The sequence below is a fragment of the Vicugna pacos genome, chromosome 34 (assembly GCF_048564905.1).
Source record: "Vicugna pacos chromosome 34, VicPac4, whole genome shotgun sequence".
NCBI classification, from domain to species: Eukaryota; Metazoa; Chordata; class Mammalia; order Artiodactyla; family Camelidae; genus Vicugna; species Vicugna pacos.
The window spans coordinates 4954401-4969262 of record NC_133020.1 but is presented as its reverse complement, the minus strand read 5'-3'; the positions used below and the strand labels follow the sequence as shown (position 1 = coordinate 4969262).

Here is a 14862-nt window from a genome sequence, read left to right as displayed (position 1 = left end):
CCATAACAAGTGTTGGTGAGGATGTGGAGAAAAGGGAGCTGTTGTACACTGCTGGTTGGGAAGGTGAATTGGTACAACCAATTGGAAAACAGTATGGCGGGTCCTTAAAAAAATTAAAAATAGAACTATCATGTGATCCAGCAATCCCATTTCCAAGTATCATATGATCAAAGAAAAAGACATTAGTATCTCAAAGTGTTATCTGCACCCCTGCATTCACTGCAGCTTATTCACAGTAGCCAAGATATGGAAACAAATAATCTGTGTTTTTGTCCATCAACAGAATGAATAGAGAAAATATGGTATATGTAATATTCAACCATTAAAAAAGAAGAAAATCCTGCGATTTGTGGTAAGGCTTTGAACTTGGCGGACATTATGCTTAGTGATAAGCCGGACCCAAAAAGACAAATGCTGAATGATCCCACACATACGCAGAATCTACAAAGTAGAGCTCAGAGTAACAGAGAGTGGAATGGTCATTACCAGGGGCAGAGGTGTGGGAGAAAAGGGGAGATGTTGGTCAAAGGGTACAAACTTCAGTTCGAAGATGAATACATTCTGGAGACCTAAGGTACAGCATGGTGACTATAGCTAATAACATAGTGTATACTTGAAATCTGCTCTCTTAGCAGATTTCTCAAAACACACATAAAAATGATAGCTCTGTGATGATGAACGTTCATTAGCTTGATTATGGTAATCATTTCACAGTGTATACATATATCAAACCACACTGTACACCTTAAATATATACAATTTTTGTCAATCATATAACCATAAAACTAGAAAGAACTCTTGTGAATACACTTGAAAAACCACATAGGGAGACACTTTAAAATGATATACGTATAACAAACATTTTGTTTTAACCTAAAAAGTATGCCTCCATTTGTTAATATTCTGAGTTAGGACCGCGGCATTTTTGAGGGGGTGCGTTAACTGGAGTTCTGCAGAAACCATGCCAATGTTTTAGCATTTGTGTTGTCCAATTTGACTGAATTTCTTCAGGTAAAGCAGTATGAGTGCAAAATGCTGCTAGGTTTTTTATTTTTGTTTCTGTTTTCAATCCAAACATTTACAGCTACCTTACCCACAACTATTTTAACAAAGAACAAGAACAAGAACAAAAAACAGAGCAACTTACTGTTTTCAGATTTTTTCCAAAGCTTGGCTTTTATAAAAAACATAAAGCAACCATTTTTTTTCATAAAAACAACCATTTTATTTTTAACTCTTATTCCATCCCTTTGCAGTGTCCAATACGCTGAGTACAACTGACATGAACAGGTCACAAAAGAGAGTTTGCCGAGGGTCTGTGCACAGAGCTCCTGCCACACTCTCCTTCCCCCGAGCCCACCCGCGGGTACCGCCATCCCTCCACCCTCCTTCCCGTCTGAACAGAAAAGGGCTCCCTTTTCTGTGTAAAGAAGCCCTTCCCCCGGGCTCTGCATCTAGTCTCCCAATAACCTCAGGAACCTCAGTCTGTCTCCTCTTTGGTCTTCAACGTCTCCCTCTTTTCTTACCTCCTTCCCTTCGGCATGTAAATCCACTCTACTGACTGGTACTAACAACCATCCTTCGACTTGTGTCTCATCAGGGTCACCAGCGACCTCCTTGCCATCTCTAGCACTTCCTTCTTTGTAGTATCTGTCACTGCAGAATCCTGCTTCCCCTTCTCGAATCTGCCTTCCTGAGCTCCTGTGACATCTCGCTCTTGGCCTCACTCAATTCTCAGGCTATTCAAACGTGCTATTCAAACGTCAGAATTCCTTCAAGCCTCGTCCGAGGCTTTTTCTTTCTATGTGGCCTATTCTCTGTGATCTCAGCCACAACCAGAGCTTCTCTACCACCCAAGTGCTTAGGATTCCCAGATCTATGATTCGATTTTGATCTTTCTCCTGAGCTCCAGACCTGTATCTCCAACAGCCTGCTGGTTACGACTCCTTATAAGCTCCAGAAAGACCTTAATCTCAGCATGTCCACAATGTAACTCATCACTTTGCCCTTCCTCCTCAATCAGCTTTTCCTCAGGGTCCCTTATGTTCCTATAGGGCACAAAGACTACTCAGTTTCCAACCGGACACCTGTAAGGCATCACCAACTCATCACACCCCTCACCTGATACATCAGATCAACCACATCATCCATTTGATGAATGAATATTTATTCATCTATCTGTGTTGATTTTTTACAGGTTAGAGTTTCCAGTTGAGCAGACAAAAATACAGGACACCCACTTACATTTTAATTTCAGACAAACAATGTATTATTTTTTACTGTAAGTATAATCCATGCACTATTTGGTGCATACTTATAGTAAAAAATTATTTGCTGTGTATCTGAAATTCACATTTAACTGAGCACCCTGTATTTTATCTGGCAACCCCATTATATAGTCTTTCAATTCCAATTACTCAGACCACTGCGTTAGTTTAGAGAACTGAAAAATGAAACAGAAGTCACAGTCGCAAAATTGATCACTCACAACACAAGCTATCTGAGCTCCGTTAGTTACAGCTAAAACTTGTCCAGACCCACGTGTTCCAAGAAAAGAGCACGATGTGTTTTAACAGTAACTCCACAGGGACCTATGTGTCTCAACAAAAACTACTGTTACAGAAATGTCTTAGCACAGGCTGCCATAACAAAATACCATAGATCGGGTGGTTTAAACAACAGAAATTTGCTTACTTCACCATTCCAGAGGCTGGGAAGTCCAGGACGGAGATGCTGGCGTGGTCGGTTCCTGGTGAGAGTGCTCTTCTGGCCTGTGGCTGCTTTCTCTCTCTGTCCTCATATGTGGTGGGAAGAGAGAGGGAGAGAGAAAATGAGAGCTCTCGACAGCTTTTCTTATAAGGGCACTGACTCATCATGAGGGCCCCACCCCCACAACCTCATCTGAACCTAATTACCTCCCAAAGGCTCCATCTCCAAACACCATCACACTGAGGCGGGGTGGGGGGACTTCAACATGGATTTTAGGGGGACACAATTCAGTCCACAACACGGAAACTTACCTGGGTTATACATCGGACCAGTCTCTGCCCAAATGTCAGTTAAAAACTTCCACACAGAAATTACCCCATGATCAACCAGCATCCTAAACTCCCTGCTTTGAGACGCCACTGGGACTCTGTCAGGATGATGTTCTCCATTGCTCGACAAAGTTAATGTGGGAACCAACAGCACCATCATCTCTCTGCTTCCTAACTGGTAAAGCAGACCCTCTCTCTCTTCCCTACCTTTTTCCTTCTACAGTCGTTCTCAAACATTAGCTGCCTCAGAGTCACCTGGGGGCTGCTTGTTAAAACCCAGACGGCTGGGCCCACCCTCAGAGTCCCTGATTCAGTAAATCTGGACTGGGGCATGGGAATTTGCATGTCTGACAAGGTCCTAAGTGCTGCAGCTGCTGTTGGTCCAAGGACCACACTTTGAGAAGCTCTCCCTAGAGATGCTTTTTAACTGGCTGGTGTAGGGGGTGAGCAGTGGTGTTTTTCAAAGCTCCCCAGGTGATTCTAACATACAACCGTGAAAAGTCTGCTCTAATGCATTTTCTACACTACAGCCAGCATGCTTTTTGGAAAGCCCAAATCCAAGAAAGGAACTTATCAGCTGAAAACATGGAAAGGCATCTCACCGACCTCTGGGTTAGACAAATCTCCTTACCATGTCTTACAGGTCTGCATGATGCGCTGCCAGCTGACTCTCTGCTGTCACCTCCAGCCCCAGGGCAGGCTCCTTCACTATCTCATGCTCCCTTTTTCTGTCTCAGTGTTTGAACTGGTCATCTCATCATCTCTCACTCTTGGACATCGGCTCCCTTGATTCTCGGGTCTTTAGACTCAGACTGCATCACACCATCGGCTTTCCTGCGGTTCTAGCCTGCAGCCCAAGATTCATTATAAGGAAATGGATTCTGCAATTATGGAGGAAGAGAAGCCTCAAGAGCTGCCATGTGCAAGCTGGAGTCCCAGGAAAGCCAGTGATGCAATTCAGTATTATGGAATATCTATCTATCTATCTATCTATCTATCTATCTATCTATCTATCTATCTCCTATTGCTTCTGTTTTTCTGAAAAACCCTAAAATGACAGGAAACTGCTTGTCAAGTTTGGATTAAAAGACTGACAAAAGGGAATAATAAGGCTCCTCTCCCTGCCTTGCCTTCTTGGAAATTTTTTTCTGCATGGAGGATATTTGGTTTAAAATCTATTGTGTCTTTGAGTTAAATATAACACCAGAGGAATTACATGGAATTAGTTTTCATCTGGTCCCCTGAAGAGGGAAAAGTTAAGCTCTCTGATATAAATCCATTCAGTAATCCACTGGTAACATGAATATGTCTCACGCCCCTCTTTGCACATTGTAATTCCATTTCTCTAGTTAGGTATTTCCATTTGTCCTACAGTAAAACCATGGGCTCTTAAAAAGCCAGTCTTCTCCCCAGACCAAGAGAAAGGACTGACCCAGCTGGCTTAAATGCCTGGCTACCTGGGTCTTGGATCTCTAGCCACGCCGCTCCTGCAGGAGTTTTCAGACCAGAGCGGCTGGCTCCCAGATTGGCTGCCCCTTCTCCCCCTCACCTGTGTCTTCCCATCTATCTGCCAGTTGTAGCTCCTGGCTCCAACTCCAACCAGAGCAGCCTTTTATAGCAATCTCATTGTTTGCAGGAGGAATGAATTCTGTGGACCTCGAGCAGGCACGCAGTGTTCCTCCAGGGCTCGGCTCCATCCCTTTCAGGAAGGAATTGTTCCCCTGGCAACCTTGGCCAGTCCCGCCCCGAGGGTCACACCTGGTCACCTAAGCGTATTCCCCACAAGGCTGTTGATCCTCTCTCTACTCCTGATTCAGGCTTCTTGTCCCTTCCTTCAGCATCAGCCAACCCGCTCCACTCCCACCCCCACCCCCCGCAGACCTGGCCGTGTTGTCTCATAAGCACCACTTGACCTCTGTCTCTTCTGATGCCCGGTTTTCGCTGCACCACTTGTGTACTCACCCTAAGTGGATGTTACCAGTCAGCTGAATCTTCTTCTTCCCCAGACAAGCTTGTTAGACTCCAGCACTACTGAGTCTAGGACTGTTAACTTCAGTATACATTGTGTGATGGACACGTGTGTCAATTAGCATTAATCCACCCCTCCTCCACCCCGGGGGTGGGGCTTGTGGGAACCCACACTTAGGACTGGTAAATCAGCATCCAGGGTCCTCACAGAGAGGGCGGTACTTCCGGTCCGTATCTAAATCTGGGAGAGAGAATTCTTTAATAACAGAGGTGTTAGAAATACTGTCCATCAGTAAAGGATTGTTCTTGTAGTTATTTAAAAATGGCATTGCAAAAAAAATATAGTGGCATTGCAGAGAAATGAGTCTGTCATATAAAATAAAATTATGAAAATTATAGGCAAAGATTAAGGTAAAATGGGCTAAATCTTTCTAGGTAGAGGCTTCTCAGCCTTTTTGGACTCTTGGTTCCGCACAGTGAGTACCACCAGGGCATGTCGGTGCATGAGGTTATCCTCACAGGGAGGGACTGCTGCCCTGAGTGACTCCTTGGGGGACGTGAAAGAGGAATTTTAGGATCTTTATGGGACATCGATATTGTCCCAGGAATTCTAGATTTTGATGAAGTTTACAGACTGCCAAGCTGAGGCGCTCATTCATCTTTTCTCATGGGAATAACAGGAAGATACAAATGATGTCATTTATTTTATTACTACGGACAGTTATTTACCATTTGCCGTTTCTCCTCCTTCCAAAATTTCAGAGCCCAGTCGATTCTCATTATTTGCGGTAATGTTCTGTAAGGTTGCCCTGAACACCTCCAATTAGCAAATACCAAACCGCTGCCCTGAGGGGAAATGCAGGGCTAGGCTCCTGCAAGCCTCTGGTCACAACTCTGTCATCAACAATCAGTACATAACCTCGTTTTGTCTGTTTCTGTTTAAAGGCACATTATTTAATGTATACTACGACTCTAACACTGAGCTACCAGCCAACAGCTCTGGAACTCATGTCTGAATGAAGCTTATCTAATTCACTTTTTTCTTCTTTTTCTGTAAGGCACATCACTGCCTTCTTGTGCAAAGGAATACCAGACAGCATTGTAGCACTCTGCTTGGGGGCCGTTTTAAACAGTGAAATCAACAAACACACCAAAATGCAAAAACACAGCACTCTGTTTCCCCAAAGGTTGCTTGTTTACGCTATCAGAGCTGAATCAGGAAGGTGCGCATCTCCTTGTCCAACCTCAGCTGGGAACCTGTGGTCAGGACACTCAGAATTGTCCCTGCTCTGTTCAAGCCCATAAGTGACTGCAAAAACGCCAAGAGTTATTGACTTTGAAGTTTATAAATAAATTTTAATGAGTGGGTCAATTTGCAAATATGGAGTCTGTGAATAATGAGGACTGACTGTACGTCGTCTGGGTTCCCCAGCCACCTCTCCTTCAAGTAGCCTCATTCTTGGCCTTCTCTTCGAGAACCCTCCTAGGCCTGCTTTCCTGAGGCAAAGCTTTAATAGGACCCCTTCCCTCCCCACTGTTAGAGTGGGCTGATATCGATCACTCGCTGCAGGGCACATATGTGAGCTAGCAGGAATCTGCCGCAATAAATTCAATCACACTTGAGAAGTCGTTGCTGATGTGACCCTGTTCCAGAGGTATTTATAATCTTGTGAAATCGGTTCCTTGATTAAATAGAAACCTTAATAAGAGGATTGCAGAGTGGTAGGGTGGATGCTAAAGGAATTGAGGATAAAGAAAGCACGTTTCTGGTAGCATACTTTATAAAGGACCACCTACTCAGGGAACTGAAACTTTCTCCCTAAGCCCACAGTTGTAAAACACGTCCTGGGAAGTCTACAGCCCTGGAGTTCTGTTTGATGCCAGTAGTCTCAGAGCATGAGCCCACAGCCCACTCTGCCTGCGGTCTCCATGAGTCTTTCAGACTTCCATTTTAAAAATGTCTGAGGACAGACATACCTGTCAATTGGCCCCAAGTTTTGAACCAGATGGGATTCTGGGGTTGAGCATCCATCACACCATAGGAGATCCCTGGCCTTGCAGGACCTCCTCCAGGGGGCTTGGCTGGCCGGGAAAGCATGTTCCATGACAGCCCTTCACATGTGGCCAGGATTCCTTCGGGTGGTTGGGGTCTGCCATCCATTGTTTAAGGGTTTATCATTATGGAAAGATGATTCTAGCCAGAGCCTGCTGGGATAAAAGCGGCTGCCGCATCCTGCGCTGGGGAGGATGAGTGTTATTTCAGTGGCCGTGTACCCAGCTCTGTAAATCTATGCCTTGGCTTCAAGCCCAGCTGGAGAATGGAACATTCGCTTGTATGTATTCCCTGAGAGCAGTCACATATGCTCAGATATGAAAGAACAGCCCTGGCAGCTCCCCACCCTGCAGAATTTCAGAAATGCCTGCGCCCCACCAAAACGAACTGTCTGAACAAAAGGAGGCAGAAAGAGTGCAAGGAGACTGGGTGTCGTTGGCTGGCTTCTTGGCCTCTCCATCCCTCCCCCGCACGCCTTCCTCCCTGCAGATGTTTTTGCTGAACTCCCGTCAGCCTCCTTAGCTTACTCTTTGGCTCACTCCCCAGGGTATTCAAGCAAGTCCAGCGAACATATGAATCAAGAAGAAAGATGGCTTTTTCCTAGCTGAGTAACTTTTAGCTTACTTCTCAAATGACTCTTTTTTTTTCTAATTATGAACATTGTCAGGCTCGTGGCAAACAATGTTGAAAAATGCAGATAAGCAACATAGCAAATGACAAAACTCAAGTATAAACCCATCATCCGGACATAATCATTGCGAACATTTTTGTTGTTTTAGCCTTTCTTTAAGAATCAGTACAAATAAACATGTTTCCAATGGGATTATATTGGGTATACTGTTTTGCATAGCATTTTTCCCCACTTGGTGGTATAGTTTAAATATCTTGCAATGCTGTTACGTAATTTCACACTATCATTTTTTTAAAATACACTATTTTTTCGAGCAGTTTTTAAGTTCAGAGAAAAATTGAGTAGAAGGTGCAGAGATTTACCATAAACCCCTTGCCCCCATATATGCATGGCTTCTCCCGTTTTCAACGTCCCCCAAGCCACCATTTTTAATAGCTACATGGTCTTCCAAGGATAGTAATTCTCTTAACCAGTTCCTGTTCCTGAACTTCCACATTATTTCCAGGGATTACATTCAAAACACATAGAAAGCACGTAACAGCCAGCAGGCATGGACCAGCCAATTAGAATGATCAGTCAGTCAGAGCCGAGCTGGGCTCTGGAGGCCCCAGACAGTCAGGCATGAACCTTAGTTCAGTGTTTGAGTGACAGGGAGGACCTGGGGGGCAGGCGGTGCGGGGGGACTTGACGGGAGGGCTGTGAGCAGCATCCATTTAGCAATCACAGCAAAAGATTTTCAATATTTTAACAACCCATATGGCCACATTGGTGCAGATTTTCTGAGCATCAGAATGTTTATCAGTATTACAAATAGAACAGCTATGAACATCTCTACAGAGATACCTTTGCACAGATCTCTGTTTATTCCTAGATGCACATTTGCTGAGTCAAAAGATATGATATAGTCATGTATCTATGAGGTATTGGGGGAAAAAAAATTAAAACCTGGTTCTCTAACAGGAATACTTTGAAACGTACTGCTCTGCAGAGGGAACAACACTCTTGTCCAAACTTTCTTATTATTAGCATATATCCAAATATAATTTACTACTGAATGTGTGCTGTACTCAATATGTATTTCTGGTTGAGGTACTAGGGTAAACTTCCCAAATGAATAAAGAATTTCAAATACCGAAAAAAAAATATGATATAGTCATACAGCTTTCAGTACATCGTCCCACCCCGTTTTTCCAAAGATAATGCAGTTTATACTTTTACCAAGCTTATTATTCTTTTTACCAACTTTCCCATTAAAACCTGTGTACCATGGGATAGGTTTTTGGCATCTCCATTCCTCTTAATCCAGCAAGTCCACGTATATAGTTTATGGATCCAAGAAAAATACTCTTGTATATAAAAAAAGAGACACACAGACATACACTGTAGTATTATTATAAAAACAATAATCCCCCAAATTGAAAATAAATTAAATACTCAGCAATGAGGAAATGGATGGTTTAAATACTTCATGATAATCCAGAATACGAAATACTAGGCAACAAAAATTTTTTTTAAATGAGGAAGATGTATAAGACTGACATGGAAAATTACAAGATTTTGAGAGGAAAAAAGCAAGTTATAGGACAGAATATGCATTTCAGCACAGTCATATTATATTTTTAAAAAGCATTTGAATACATAAAGTAACGTATATATGAATAAATAAGTATGTGGGAAGAATAAACAGTGAAATATTGATACACACCTCTGAGGAGAGAAACAGGATTACAGGACAAGGAAAGAGTTTTCTCATTTCCAGCCTGCGTGTTTTTATAGTGTTTTCATTCTTATAATATTAAACTGTTCTTACTGTGTGATTTTTAACAGTGTTCTTTATAAAAGGATTGAAGTCAGTTGTTGCCCTTCCGGTTTTTTTGCTGCGGCTGTTGCATTTTTCTAGCAGGAGAAGCCTTTCCCCTCCTAACTTTTAAGTGAAATTCCAACATATGTTGAAATCAAAAATCAGTGCTGGCTTAACCACAAACCAGCTTCAAGGGCCTGAGGTGGGTGCGGTCACACGAGCCCCTTCTTGATTTAGTGTCCTGCTGCTGCTGTCCTGAGATTCTTAATAACTTTTTAATAAGGAGCCCCACATTTTCGCTTTCACTGGGCCCCATAAATTACGTAGTTGTCATGACTGTTAATTGGATGCTCTCTGAGTCCCAAGAGTCTTGTGAGTATCAGGACCACACTCACTGGCCAATGGGGGTGGGGTGGGGGGGTAGGTATGAGTTGGGGTGGGCAGAGCCTTGGAAGTCAGACCACCGAGCCAGAATTCTGAGCAGCCCTCAGCCCCCAGGTCCTAAAAATCATAGCTTTAAATGACTGAGGATTTCAAGCAACATTTGGGCTCAAGTCTTTGCAGTCAAAAGCATGTCAATGCCAAGTGTGTCTGTAGCACTTTTGTTGCACAGCATTTCTTTCCAAATGCCTTCCTGATTTCTGCAGACATGCCCTGAGAGGACAGGGTAAGCCCAAATCTGCATATGACATCAGAAATGAAAACTTTTTAACCAGAACTTTTGGTTAAAAATGAAACATAATATTTTCTTGTTATCTCACTTTCGAGGAGGTAGGGGTGGCTGTTGTGTCAGTATTTCAGGTGGAGAAAGAAAATGAGAAAAACCTGTGTTCTACCTTTTTTTTTTGCATTAGCAGAAAATTTAAATTTTTTTCTTATGGCTTAGTTATATGGGCTTCCATAATGATTCCACTTTTCTCATTTTTTTCTAGGGGGAAGGCAATTAGGTTTACTTAAGGTTTTTTTTTTTTAATAGAGGTACTGGGGATTGAACATAGGACCTTGTGCATGCTAAGCATACACTCTACCACTTGAGCTATACCCTCCCCTACCTAATTTTCTCATTTAACGTCCATTGTATTGTTAAGTGTTTGAGAGATTTTTGTGTGCAGAAGAGACTAATTGCTTCTCTGTTACGCAAAAGGAAATGAAATGAGTCTCCCAGCGCTTGTATTGGAAAACCCATCCCAGTGCCCAGAAACCACTGCTTCCTTTTCTAACAGCTTGCTTAGAAACCAGGGGTTTTTTTCTAAAACCTTGCCTGACATGGTTGTGTTCCTATAGCTTGACTGTTTTATGTCACGCCCTTTCATGGGAATCCTCACTAACTCCCTTTTACCAGCAACCTTGTCTGTCTTCCTGCCTTTCTTCCTTTCTTTTCTCTTTCCTGAAACCTGTGTGTACAGAAAATCGCAAAATGACCACCACTCCAAAATAGTCTCTTATATCCATTGGGTGAACACCCTGCAAATTATCTATGTGAAGTAAAAAATATACATATGGTTGTAAATATGTATTGACATAAATGTCTTTCACCATTGTCTTCTCATCTGTTTAATTGGTTACAACATCAGTTATATTATAACTAAATAAAATACAATGGAATTTGTCAGAAAAACTCTATTCTATTTAAGTTTGAACTCTTTACATTGGCGTTTAATACAGTTTCCGTTCCCTGGAAGACTTAGTTCCCTATTCTTCATTTATGTGAATAATATTTGATTGAAGTCATATTTACTATGTGAAAGTCTTTAAAAGTGTCAGAAACCATGCAGACATCCATTCAATAACCCCTTCCCTCCGCAGTCCTGGAGCCATCCCACGTGTCACTCAGCATTTGCCATTCAGCATAGGCTGACTGCTCTTGTTTATCTTTTTCTGAACCGAAGGTAAAGACTGTCTTGCACATCGTTTTATCTCCTGCCTTATTTAGCTCAGTGCCCTAGATTCAATAAGCAGCCAATGAATATTTGATTAAGAGGGCTGAGGATGCTGTCACCACTACGTAAGGGGACTTCAGACAGATACTGATTCCCAGATATCTGTGGAGGTGGGGGCGCCACTTGCCCTCATCTCTCTCATCCTCTGGGCTCCGTGACAATTTCTAGAGCTCCAACTCTGACATCCCTTTTGTTTAGGGTCTAATGAAAGTTTTGGCTTCTAAGATTTTTGCCTTAACGTCATAGGACATAATACAGTTTTCCTCCCTCTATCTCTTATGTCCTTTCTTTCAGCTCAGCATCCTTAAAAACAGTGATTTTATCATTTTATTAAATGGCCAGAATATATTTTAAAGGGCCGTGAGCCAGGGGCTTCCCAGAGGCAGAATGAATAATGTCCTCCTTATGCCGGGGGTCAAGACCTTCCGGGAGCTTTTACATATTCTGCTCCTCCGGGCCGGGACGTCTCTGTTTCAGTGCCCGCTGTGTTCCAGGGACTCTCGTCAGGTGCTCCAGACACAGTGTTTCACTTCCTACTCACAATGAGCCTGCAAGGCTGATGTTCCTCCATTTTGCTGATGAAAAAGGGGAAGTTCAGCGACACAAGGTAACTTGCAGATCCCCCTCTGTCCTGGCGAAGTTGAACAAGGGGGATATTCAAAGCAGATGAGCTGAACTAGCTACTGGCTTCACAACAATGTTAGGAACGAAAGTATTACATAACCCGCTGAGGAAAGGTGCTTGTGAAAAGTTCCCATTCCTTTGAGAATAGACATAAAGACGTATCCACACCTTTCTAGGTTTAATTCCTGAAGTCTCCGGGCCCTCGGTGAAGCCTTTTGCCAACTTATTCAGGGCTTAACGGTTTTCACAGGGACCCTTCTTGATGCTAAGGCCACATCTCAGGATTCGCTGGGCTGACCTGGTGACAGGCAGCTTAGACCTAGCTGAGGCCTGGGAGGAAGTCTATTTCTGAGCACCTAGAGATGATCACACTGGACAAGGAGTCGTTCCAAAAAACCGCCAAGATCGTGAATTGCAAGATTCAACAGTGAGGATGCTCTACGGTTTGTGGTCGCTGCTGTTTACGAGAGCTTCCTGTGCGCCTAGAACTCCACTTACAGTCTCTATCATCTTAAAAAAAAAAAAAAAGGGTTTCCTGGCTGGGGGGAGGGTATAGTTCAAGTGGCAGAGCGCATGCTTAGCACATACAAGGTCCTGGGTTCAATCCCCGGTACCTGCTCCAAAAATGAATAAATAAATAAACCTAATTAACCCCTCCCCCATTTTTTAAAAGGGCTTCCCAAAGTGTAGTCCATGAAACACAGCGTTTTGAGCACAGAAGCAGCTCTGGAGTCAAATAATTGTGAGAAACAAAAGGTACTATTTCCATCCCACCAAAGAAATCAGATTATTAAAGGCTCACAAAATAGAAAAATAAACAGAAAAAAGACAGACAAACCCCTTGCGATCAAGAAGCCATACTGAAAGCAATTAGGATAAGAATACGTAACGAGCAATATACAATCTCTGAAATTTTGAGAACTTTTTGTTAAAAGGAAGGAGAGAGACCAGATGGGAGCTCAGATACACAGGGTGAAGGATGCTTTCCGACAAGGGGGAAACCAGGACCAGGTTTGCACACAGAGGCAAAGGCAGAGCTTGGAGATGGAAGAAATACACTTCTATGTCTGTTTCCTCAAAGAAATTGTGGGCTCCTTAGTGGAACGCCTGAAGTGGCTCTCAGAAAGAGGTTTTGAAATTGCGAGAGATTTTATAACTAATGAAATCCAATCCCCAGGGACCCACAAGGGTCTGATTCAAGGGAGCCTGAGGAAGGAGAGTGGAAGAGGAACTTTCTCTGAGCTAGAAGGGCAGTGGGAGAAGACGCAGGGAACACGTGAGTATTCTGACATGGAGGAGCTGTTCAGTGGTGGGGCGGACTCACATCAGGTGGCCTCCATCAGCGCAGTAATGCGGGGGCCAGTAGAGCAGGAAAGGAGGCCGGCAAGACAGGACTCAGCTGCTGGCGCCCACGTGTTTGGGAGGCAACAAGAGATGCATAAAGTTTTGCTGAGTAACAGTGAGAACCCCATGTGGAGAATAGTTGCATCCAGTGATGCTTAAGGACATGGTCCTTTGACCCAGACTACCCAGGTTTCAGTTTGAATCCCAGAACCCTCCGTTTGAAAAGTGGTAAGAATTAATTAGGTCATTTACATAAAACACTTAGAAGAGTGCCTGGCACATTAGTAAACATTCAGTAAGTATTAGATATCACTATTATTGTTATTGCTATTCAGTTGTGGTGGAACTGCTCCAAGAATCTTGGGATTTTTCCTAAAGAAACATGAGGCCACCTGGGACAACCAAAGCTGGAGCCTCGTCACAGTCATATGAGGCAGGAGCCCTCCGAAGGCTGATGGCTGGCCCGGCAGGCACTATGGGAGGTCACAAGATGAGGGAATCTGGGTTCCCCACTAGGAGTATAGAAAAGCCCAGGAGAAAGGTGAGACATCTCAGCTTGAGCTCCTAGCTGAGGAAACGCTCAGGGTGATAAGACCAAAAGCGTTGCCAGAAGAATCATGGCCACCGTCTGAGCATCCATCCCACTCCTTTGACAAAATCTGGCTGAGCACCTATTATGTGCCAGCCACTCTTCTAATGCCGTGTGTACACAGTCAACACAACACACAAACATCGCTGTCTTCATGGAACCCACCTTCTAGTGGGAAGGCTAGCAACTGTCCAGCTCTTCCCTAAACTCCTTTCTCACATTATTGCCTTAATCTTCTTGACAAATCAATTAGCAATTTCATTTTTTAGACAAAAAAATACAATTGTGCTGCCAGTCAAACAGCTGATAAATTGCAAAACCCGGTTTCCAACACTGATCTAATTCTCATGTTCAGGCTTGAAAAACTGTCCTGTATTTCATCTCTGTGCTGCTCACTGATTTTGGCAGGTGACGAGGAAAGCCTTAAGTGTTGAGGGCTGAGGACCTGAAAGTCAAAATGTTGGGCCCTTCCCATAGGTGCTGAGCTCCCCGAGAACGATGGGAGAAGATGAGCTACAGAGGGAAATGTGAACTTGGCGCTGGAGCCCTGGAGGAAGTGGAAGTGGGTTGTGGAGGGTGGTAAGAGGAAGTGTGGACTTTGAAGGCGAATAGGTGACCGAGCAACCCTGGTTGGCAAGATCAACCGTTCCTCATTCCTGCTGAGGGGGGAGGAGCAGGTGACGTCATGTTCTCCATCACAGAGTCCCCAGTTCTTTGTTCAGGCAAGAAGATGAAAGGGCAGTCAAGGGAGAAGCTGAGGTCAGGAGAGCGTCCCAGAGGCTAGTAGGTGAATGGACAGAGAGCTGGGGCAGGAGAAGGATTTAGTTTCCAAAGAGTCATTAAGAAAAGCAAGGAAGCTGGGAGACAGGCTGGA

General features: G+C 43.7%; 1 long non-coding RNA gene across 2 annotated transcripts in view; it reads right to left on the bottom strand.

Annotated features, from left to right (window-relative positions):
* The window catches only part of LOC116276843 (uncharacterized), a 79138-nt gene extending 76328 nt beyond the window's left edge, over positions 1-2810 (bottom strand). The window contains exon 1 of one of the 2 annotated variants that reach the window (XR_012066989.1): positions 2695-2810. This is a non-coding gene — a long non-coding RNA (uncharacterized lncRNA). The remainder of the gene's footprint in view (positions 1-2694) is intronic. The other variant, XR_012066990.1, reaches the window with a different exon arrangement.
* Positions 2811-14862: the final 12052 nt, after the last annotated feature.